The sequence below is a fragment of the Prenolepis imparis genome, unplaced genomic scaffold (genome assembly GCF_030444845.1).
Source record: "Prenolepis imparis isolate NDT839.2.m4 unplaced genomic scaffold, iyPreImpa1.0 SCAF_15, whole genome shotgun sequence".
NCBI lineage: Eukaryota > Metazoa > Arthropoda > Insecta > Hymenoptera > Formicidae > Prenolepis > Prenolepis imparis.
The window spans coordinates 3902885-3913763 of record NW_028141173.1 but is presented as its reverse complement, the minus strand read 5'-3'; the positions used below and the strand labels follow the sequence as shown (position 1 = coordinate 3913763).

General features: G+C 31.3%; 2 protein-coding genes across 2 annotated transcripts in view; one reads left to right on the top strand and one right to left on the bottom strand.

Moving 5' to 3' along the window:
• Positions 1 to 10879, bottom strand: part of LOC145945944 (uncharacterized) — a 415644-nt gene that overhangs the window by 272783 nt on the left and 131982 nt on the right. The window lies entirely within an intron of this gene.
• Positions 5031 to 10879, top strand: part of LOC145945935 (uncharacterized) — a 122049-nt gene continuing 116200 nt past the window's right edge. Inside the window, exon 1 of the mRNA XM_083055235.1 lies at positions 5031 to 5870. The gene's annotated coding sequence lies outside the window, so the exon portion shown is untranslated. The remainder of the gene's footprint in view (positions 5871 to 10879) is intronic.

Sequence of the window (10879 nt, the reverse complement as noted above, 5' to 3'; positions counted from 1 at the left end):
CATATATAATTTGCCATCTTTTAAAATATAATAAAATAATTAAATGTATATAATAAATAATTTCTTTCAAATTAACACATTCGATTGATTGTATTGTATATATTTTTCTTTGTCAAAATTACCAATATACTTAAAATTATCTATTAAAAATTATCAATAAAACAACAGAAAAAGAAAATGTTATAATTTATAAAATTTCGTATATATATTATCATTGATCATTTATCAATAAACGCAATAGAAAGCATTAGCAAAATAATTTAATTTTGTTTGACATTTAATCTAATTGTAAGATGATTATCAATTTGTTCGAATCGAGCTCTCTTTCTTTTTCAAGGAATGTTTGAGCATTTAAAGATTGACAGCAAACACCGGTAGTTAATAAGCGTGAAACGTAGAAGCGAGAAATAGGATTAACAACCGTGTAATGCATGATATCTTTTTTCTTTTTGAATGACGGGAGGTAAATGCGAAGAGAAAGATGCACTCGTGAGATGCGTTAAACTGACTGCACGAAAGGGTGACAGGTGAATTCCAGAACGAACACGGTGGTTTATAGATCCGAGATATTTCTCTCTATTAATGAGACATGCAATTCTGCGATTTTCCACATAATGCGCGTTTTGTAATATATATTTATAGAATTTATCGAACAAGTTCCTTGCCCGTTTGAGCGGTTCGTTCACTTTTCATAAAATTGATGCAGAATAATATTTGAAAATTTATATTAAGCTAACAACTACTTTTATCATTTTTTTAATTGTTTCTACGATCTGTAAACTACAAGACATAACATATATAAACATAGATTGAATGATGAATCGCAAGTTTAGAGCTAATAATTAGGAATTAAAAACACATAATTTTGCATACAAACTCGACGACTAAATTATATACGCTGTTGATTTCAATTTAGAGTATCACACAGTAATTTAGGCGGAATTCTTTCTATATCTATCTTTCAAATACGTTGGAAAACAAGCCTTCACACAGCCTTCTTTGACCGACATCAAATATCTGACTGCCCTTATTATCCTCGTCGTGACGTGCTATTAACTCGCCGTGAGTATAATAGTGTTAGACCCAAAAATTTTAATATTCTAATAATTAATAACGCTATTTACTATTCATATCATTTTAAAAACAAGGCGTGCATATTATATAATCATATTTTAAGTAATTTTAATTTTGAAATATCACTCTATATATAATATATCTAACTCCTAATTCTTAAGAAATAAAAACAATAAAGCTGTATAAAACGTAGCTACAATATTATTAATACGCGTTTTTCATAATTTAATGAATGAAAATATCTTTTGATGAAACTCGAACGAAAAAGAAATTTTCAAGGTTTCGAATCAAATAACATCTTCAAAGGCTATCGATTATATTTAGTATTTGGTATTTTAAATAGGAGCGTGCATGATTCCTATCGGAAACAAGGGCTTGCTTGCCTTGTGACGCGCGACGTTGATGATTGATACATTAAATTACATAAGAATTATAACACATCGTAAATCACGATAATATTACACGATAGAGCCACTAGAGACTCTTTGCTTTGACGTGCCGCTTTGTCATTCGGAGAAGCCGTAAGCTGTAAGAAGGTCTTTAGGCGCTCTAGAGGATCTGTTTCGGCTCTGACACTCGACGCATTTCTGGTCCCCTTTTCTACCCCCCAATTATATGTACCAATCTTAACGTTAGGTGGCTATTAGCTGCCTACTGAACGACAATTGACGATAACTGAAAGGCGGTTCTTCTCACGGCGGTCTTTAAGCCAGTCAGCTGGACCCTGGACCGTTAACACTTGACAGGCAGGGAAAGGAGAGTAAAAAACAGAACGAGAAAAAAGACCGCGGCAGCATTAACCTTTTCGTTTCCGTAAACTGCACCTTGCATTCCTTCTCGTGAACTGATTACAGATATTGATTTTATGGATTTTTTGTTTTTATGTAAAAATTTGTCTTGTAAAAGATGTATTGTACACACTTATTTTTGTAGTAATTAAAAGATTATGATTTGTAATAGGTATATTGATCATCATATGGGCAAGAAATAAAGAAAAGGAATAGAACAAACATTTTTTTTCTTTTAGATTCATTTAAAAGTATTCTGTTTTCTTTATCTGCGCACTTTTTAGGCGAGATTCTTCCTCTCTTTTTTCTATTCGTCGACGCTCACAAATATGTATTATATTTTTTCCATTTAAAAAATATAAAAAAGAGTGTCTATTGATAAAATTGGAACGAGAGAGCGCAAAGTGATTGTACTTAATTATCGATTCGAGAATGTCGGTAAAATTACTTCGTACTAATTACGAATTAATAGATAATAACGCAGCGAGACAAGAATCGCGATCCTCTCGTCGCAATTAACATTGTGCGTTATAAATTCCGATTGTTCAATTTCGGAATGCCGCACCGCGGAACCGGATCCGGAAAAGATACAACAGGTTTAACTCGTATGACTTGTACGATGAGACTTCAAATGAGGATAATAAGGCGCGCTCGGCATCGCTTATGCACCTGCATATGTATATGTGTGTGTATATATGATATGTGTATATGTGAAAACAGGTGCGCTTCGTTTACCGTGTCAGATTCTTCACTGGCGCCGCAAGATTCTTTCCGCGGGACATAATTATTCCTCTCGATGGATATTGATTTATGCTGTAACACTTGTCAAAAGAAGCACGATAGCGAGAATGACTGATAAACGTTATACTGAAAAAATTATATTTTTATTTAAAAGGTTTTCTATTTATTTTTAGAATATATCCTGTTCTAAAATAGGCGCCAAAAGGATCCCCTCACCCCTTAAGAGGAGAATACTCTGAAGATTAATATCAGATATTCCTAATTTATAAAAATGTTGACTAAATGAAATTTATTTTTTTTTACAAAAAAAATACATTATTTTACAGCACGTAGGCAAAGAAAGATAAAAAAAACATACGATTGTTTGTTATTAACAAAGAATATATTTTTAATTTTAAAGGATGTTCTTAATCTTTTACTTTGAGAATACAATTTTTTCGATGTATAAAAATAAGAGATTTATATAAAGGCATGTATGTGTGTGATCTTATTTTTTCTCTTAAGTGCAACGATACATAAAAAAATAGTTCCTTTTTTCAAACCATTCAGTTGAATTTGTGCAAATCGATTCTTCTATAATATGTGCTTATATATTAATCAACCTAGAAGAATAATAGAATAATTTTGTGTTGGTTCGAAGGCAATCGCTAATTGCACGGTAGGTGTTAAAGCGTCCGAGAAGCGTAAGCTTCTCTCTTTGATTCTGAAGGAACAATAACCTGTCGTTTAAATCCTGACTAGCAGGATCTGATTTTATTTTATTCGATTTTATTTTATTCTTCGTTTCAGTTTAATTTGATTTATTAAACGAATAGTTTGCTATGAGACCAGATGACGCTATCGATCGGCGTACTTTGATTCATTGAAGAAGTAATTTGCGAATTTACACATTTTGTCTCTACATCTTCTCATTAATTATGTATGTTTGCGAAGAACTGATTCTCCAAAGTTCTCATATAAAGATCCGTGCAATCGTCGCGAGAATTAGAAATCAAAATTATCACGTCTCGAATATAAATGTAGTGCTTGAAAGGTGAAGCTGTATCGATAAAACTTGTGTACTCACACGGCGAATCTTAAATTATGATCCTACTTTGAAATCAATTAACTTCAAATAAATGGCAATTTATAACAATTTATGTGCACTTTTATAAAATTATAAATCTTATTATATCTATAAATCTATATATTTAGGACGAGACACAAATTAATTATCTCTCCTGATTATAATTTACTGAAAGAAAGAGAAAGAGAAATTAAATAGTCATCTTATTAATCTTGCATACTCTGTAAAGAGAGAGTCTCTCTTTCAATCTTTTTTTTTTTTTTTTTTTTTTAGTTTAATAAAACACGCTCTGCAAATCTGATAAGAAACATAGAATCAATAATAATATAATCGAATGATATGACAAGCGAAAAGAAAATGTATAGCTTTTTAAATCTCTATACGTAAAAAAAATATGTTTCTGACAGATCTCATTTTTTGGATCTCGAGTTTTGAAAAAAAAAAAAAAGAAAAAACGATCGCCGATTGATCCTTCCACCTTCCACTGGTCTCTCCATCCGATCTTTTCTCAGTCTTTGATGCCTGATGTCGCTTTAACCGCTTAACCGCGAATGTGAATAAGCGGCCAAGGCGGCGGCCCCAGACAGACAGACAGAAGTCGAGGCACCTGTCTGTCCCTCCACTCTGAACACTGTATGAACGGCAAGGAGGGGCCCCCGGACTTGAGGGACACTGGATATACCCCGCTCCGCGATTCAGTACCCCGCGCACACTCATGCTGATAAGACCTTATTCTAATCACACGTCAACGGGCCTATTGATAACGAGCGAGCGAGCGAGCCGACTTAACATTCGCGATCTGGCCCCGAGCCCGCGAGCCCGATTGGTGCCTCGTTCTCGCGTTCGCCGAAATGATCCCTTGATTAATCCAAATCCGTTGAATGATCCAACGTGTATATATATAGCGCACGCGTGATCTCTTTAGTGTATTTTGCGACAAATATATTAATTTTCGTATCATACGTTGTGAACGTTGATGAACAGGTGTCGCGATGTCTGAGTTACGTTACGTTGCTGCACGTGAAATGTCGAATTTACTTTGGCGATACCGGAAATTTTACGATTCAATATCAATTCAATATCGAGTTATATCAGTTTTTATCTTCGAATAATCAATCTCTCATCAGAGATCTTTATTAAGATGCAAAAATGTTATACAAACATTGTACTTTCTTTTTAGAACGATCTATTGTAAGTATGTGGGACACATTTTTTAGACAGTTAATTATTTATAATTTTATTATTTTATTTATAATTATTTTATAATCTATGTATCTATTTATTATTATTTATTATTTAATATATTTACAGTTATTTTTAGTAACACTATATACAATGCAATTTTTTTAAATTCTATATTTTATGAGCAGCAATTTAATTAAATTCATGATAACAGCAGAGATATGTTATTAAGCGAAATAAAGTATGAAATAATTGCAAATAACACATTAAATGAAATTCGCGTATTTAACATCCTGGTGAAGACTGATAATCAAGTAATCAGCTGATCGACTTGCACGAAAAGAAATTCAATCTTACAAGATATAGAATCTAATCAATGTGAGTGCATCTGAAAATCCTAGAATATGTACCTCAATTGAAAGTAACGGCAATCTTTGATCTTGCCGGATTGCTCAGGTTTAATCAGAGTCGCGATAATAAATAAAGTAAAAATTTTTCATGAAGAGGAAGAATTTCTCCGTTCATTTGTATCAAATCAAGATTATTCGAATAAAGAATTTTCGAATAAAGAATTTTCGAATAATTCATGAATCTCCTTTAATGAAATTCAATATTGCAGGGGTTCGGGATACTAGAAAGTTACATAATAGTGATCGTTTCAAATTTATCATGACACTGCTGTATTTGTTCTTCTCTTTTCCCCGGGGACGTGTCCAGCTGTTAATTACGTACACGATGAAATTTTAGGAATTTTGATTTCTGGATAGCTTTGATTATCGTGATCTTCGTTAAATCGTTTCGCGGTGAAAGCGAATCGACATTGAATTTGTGCCACATGACAATATTTATATTTTTTATATTTTTCCGCGAGAAATGTGTTGTGTCTGATATTGTGTTTAAAAGAGTCAAATCGATGTTTCAAAACACGAGTGTCGATTGCACGGAGAACACGATCTACACCTGAGTCGAATACCTATCGAAGAAATTTCATGGAAACTGGACGCTAAAAGATGAGAAAGGTACGAAATTTAAATTTTTAATCATAACAATAAATTAAAAAGTTTAGAGTACAAAAGAAGAAAGTAATCTAAGATCTCTAAATACAACATTGTACTGAAAAAACAAATTATGTATAGCAATACAGCTAATGCAAACTCGAGATAACTGCATCTTGCTACACATTATCATAGAATAATACTCGGAATGTTGTATTTTTAACGCGGTTACCTGTATGTTATTAACCGCACGCAATTCCGCAATTGTTTCTGCTGTGAGGAAATACCTGAAATATCAATTGCGAAATCTAGAGCGCTTTCAAAGTAAACTTCATCTATAACTTAAGGCACAAACTTTTCTGGAACAAGATAAAGTATATTTTATGTCTTTTTTTCATAAAAAGAATTGATTAGTAAATTCTAAAATACACAGAGTTTGTGTGTGAAACAATTTTAGAGAATTACTTTTCAACGATAAAAATTGTTTGTCCGATCCAAGTAAAGTAAAATTGTAAGAAAGAAAAAAAGGAATACTAATTAATATTAACCTCGACGAATATACCTTTCCGAGGTTTATACGACCACTTCAACGGTAGAGCGATAAATCATTCTGTTGACAGCTGTGTCCGTGGCATGCAGAATAATTTAATGCGAATACAGTGATTTGGAGATAACGTACGACGTGTCGCGGTATTAATATACACACTCTGCTCTTTCCGATATCTTCTCTGGAATTTCAGCAATTTCTCTAGGAGCCGTTATGTGTCGCGTGCTTGTTATGATATAAAAAAGCGTGAATATCTTTAATCTTTTCGTCTGCTCTTATTTGCGCTGCTTCTCCTTTTCTTGCCTCAGAACAATCTCTTTTACAGACTTCTTTCTTCTTAAAAAAAAGATTTACATATAAATTAATCCTATGATAATTAATACCACGTTTTTAGTATGCGGATATTTAAGCGCAATATACTCAACTATCTAGCTCGAATCGTGAATATTTATATAAGGATTTAATTTAAATTATGATTTAAATTTCCATATGATTAGGACTTTTACGAAGATATAGAAAAGAAAACAAAAATACAATTTAACATTTTATCTAAAACTTATAATAAAATAGCTTAATGATCCTTCCGATATAAAATCCTTGTATCCTTTTAAAAAGGCTTTTCGCAAAAATTATACTTTATTGTACTTTATATATATTACACACATTAATCTCTTATCGTAAAATATATACATATATATGTGTGTGTAATTATAGTGAACAAAAATGAAAAAATAATCGGTATAATTAATGTTCTGAAATAAAATAAAAATATTTTCTTTATTACCGAAAAGTAAGTGCACTTTATGGTTCTCTGATGTATCAAATGTTCGTTTAAAAATGCGATTAAAAAGTTGACGACGCAATTTTAAAATACAAAATATTTATGGCTTATTCAAAATAATTATTTTCCATTGAATGTGTTAAATTTAATAAAAAAAATAATATTAAGTCTTACAAATCTTTAAAATATGATGTCTATATATCATGAGAAATAAATATTAATTATGCTATTAAATCCAATATCCTCTAAATTCATAAATCGCAGATTTATAAGCCTGTTTTCGCACTGATACTTAAAAAAGACACAAATATTATTTTTATTTATTTCTTAAACCATTCCTTGCAACTTTAAATGGCTTTTAATTTATATAGATACATCTGTAATTTATATATATAAGTGTGAATAAGTGTTATTAAGTATAAAGTTAGAGTTACAAATCAAATCAAATAAATATATCAAATTAATCAAATTAAAGAAACTTTGAAGCTCTTTCATTCAAAAATTAAAATTACAATTAAAATTGAAAATAAAAAAATAAAAAAATGAAATAAAATGAAGTGACTTTGCAATTAAAATTAAAATTGAAAACTGAAAAATGAAATTAAAATTAAACTAAATCGAGTTTAATTTAAACTTAAACTAATTACACTAACTAAATGAAGAAAGAACTAACTAAACAAATATGGACGTAAACAAATATTGGCGTATTATCTTAACACAGTTACATCTTCTGGTTACGAAGGAACTTAAGGAATGCGTCAATTACACGTGTACGGCTTGCATTTACTTTTCATCAAACGATTAATTTATACAACGACCCGAGAAGTCGACGATAAACGGACGCGTTTTCCATTCTTTCTCGAGGTATTCATTTCCTCGTTTGTGCGCGAGCAAGTCCATTTCTCCGCGCGTTTATTTACGTTAACAAGCCGTGTAACTAAACTCGTGTAGCGCATAATCCGACGATTCCCAGCCCAATTTGACGCTAAATAAAACGCATTCCCCCTCGCAACGTCACGTTCCTCGGCGCGTCCGTCACGATCTGCGATTTAACGAGAGTCTCGATCTCTTTCCGCGAGAAATTTCCGATCCCTATCGTCCATGAGAAACAGCACTTACTTCGGTTATTATTATATCCCTGCCTTTCTTCTCCCCCCTGACTACTATTAATTAGTGACTAATTACCACCCTCTTCGCGAATCGTCCCGTGAACGAACTGATTAAGTAAACTGCCAATTGCTCGCGATGGGCACATTGAGGGAGTTTAACGAACCTGTTCGCGCGTTTTTTTTATATCTTCGTAAAAATCGTGTGGAAGTTCCTATCATAATTTAAATTAAATTCTTATATAAATATTTACGATTCGTGTTCAAGATAAAATTTTCCACGTTTCTATTGGGATTTCGAGTACTATAGTATTAACTTGTAATTTTATTTACAGAAAAGTGATAAACATTGGCAAATGAAAAAACTACTCATATATATAAATCGATTTTTCACACGTTTAAAATATTTTTTTCTCCTCATTCAGAAATCCTACATTTTGCATAAATTAAAATTAAATTTTTAATTAAATTTGTATCACATGAAATAAAAGTGAATTTCTATATATCGGATATTATATGTACAAAACATTTTTATGTAAAGAAAATGGAAAAGAAAATAAGAGAATTCTGAGTGATTGAACAAACACGATTTTCTCTTCTCTGTAGGATTAAAAAATTAGAGTTAGAACGAGATTTCTATTCTAGAATGTTTATACAACGTTTGTGCGCGATCGCGCTGATAATCGTCTTTGTGATATCACTCAAGAAAGCGTCTATTGAGGCTATTGAATCAATGTAAAATCGGTGGTAAATTTTCAATTAACTTTAGACATGTGCCTTCGTTTGATTCTTATTGCTTATACGCGACTTTTCACGGCCTTTATCAATATATTCGAGATATAAAAGCGCGTGTCTTCTCTTCCCACATACGAAAACTATTTCTTTTTAATAAAAATGTGGTACATTGTAGTTGAAGCTTCCAAGTTTTTATTTGTAATTCTACTTCACACTTAATAACATTTATTCACACTTATATACATACACAAATTGCAGATGTATATAAATTAATAAGAAAACAATTTAATTTAATTTAATTTAATTAACGCGAAAACAGACTTATAAGTCTGCGATTTATGAATTTAAAGAATTCAATTTAATATCAGAATTAAAATTTATTTTTCATTGTGTACAGACGTCACAATTTAAAGATTTGTAAGAATTGTCAGTCTAATACTAATTTCAATATTCTTAATCAAATTCAAGTGCTCTCTTTTAATTTGTTATGTGCATTCACAAGTCCACAAAAAAGTATAGTTTTTTTGTGTAAATAAAAAATACGCGATGTATATATACTTAGGGAAATTTGACAGCCTATTATATAATATTCTGATCATTCGATACGATCATTTGCATACGTATATACACACACACAAGTTTTCAACCGAACGGAAACCGTTTTCCCGTTGGGAAGAAAGGCGTAGAGAGAAAAAGCGAGCCGGTACTTTGACCACGATGAGAGCGGAGCAGAAACCGAGCCGAAGGTCTCGTAATACGGTTGCTCGCTCGCCAAACGCTGTCAGTGTCTTAACACGTGCATGCTAATGCGGTGTAAATTTGACGCTACAGAAAATCGCTGGTCGTTGCGGAGAACACAAACGTCATGGAGAGGTAAACACACATTGCTTGACGCTCCGAAGGTATATAATATGAGAGAGAGAACAAGAATTTAAACGGGTTACGATTTCGATGTGTTGAAGTTTCAGTAATAGATTTAGGACTATACATCTTACGCTAATTATCACGATTGTTACACAGAAAAAATTATATTCTCAAAGTAAGAGGACTGTAATAGTATAAAATCTCACTTAAGATAAATATTCTTAAGTGTTTCTAAAACATTCTTTAAAACAATATATTTTAAATATATCTAAACAGTAAGAGGGGCTGAGAGCCACAATATTAACTTTTAAAATTAATAAACAGTGCCTACAACCGTATTTTATTTATTTTATTATATTGCCTAATTAATTAATTGGGAGTTTATTTTTCTTTATTAGCGTCTCCATCTTATTAGATCCTCATTTATATTTGATCTATTTAGAGCTTTGTTGTTTTCTGATAAAGAATATATTCTTTGTTAATAACAAACGATCTATTTGTACTATGTCTATGCTTTCTTTATGGTCTTCTGTTGCTTGCGTACTGTAAAATAATGTACTTTTTTGTTAATGTAAAAATAAATCCCATTTCATCAACATTTTTATAAATTAGGAATATCTGATACAAATCTTTAGAGGATTTCTCGCTTAAGATGAGACAATTCTTTTGGCACTTATTTTAGAACAGGGTATTCTAAAAATAAGTGAAAAATTCTTAAAATAACTATACAATTTTTTCGAATGAATAATTGTCATGAATAATCTCGTTCTATGAATTAATATTCATTGATTATCATATATTATTAATTATTAGACAAAACTTATTAATTGGAGAACATATGTACGTTCCCAATGCGTTTCTCTGCCTTTAAAATATCTCGGATTAAATATAAGATTAATACTATAGGCAATTAGTAATATATCAGGCAATTAATAATAGTTTTACTATGAGGCCAGTGCTAATTTATTCATCTGTTATCGATATCGCGATTTGTCGCTAC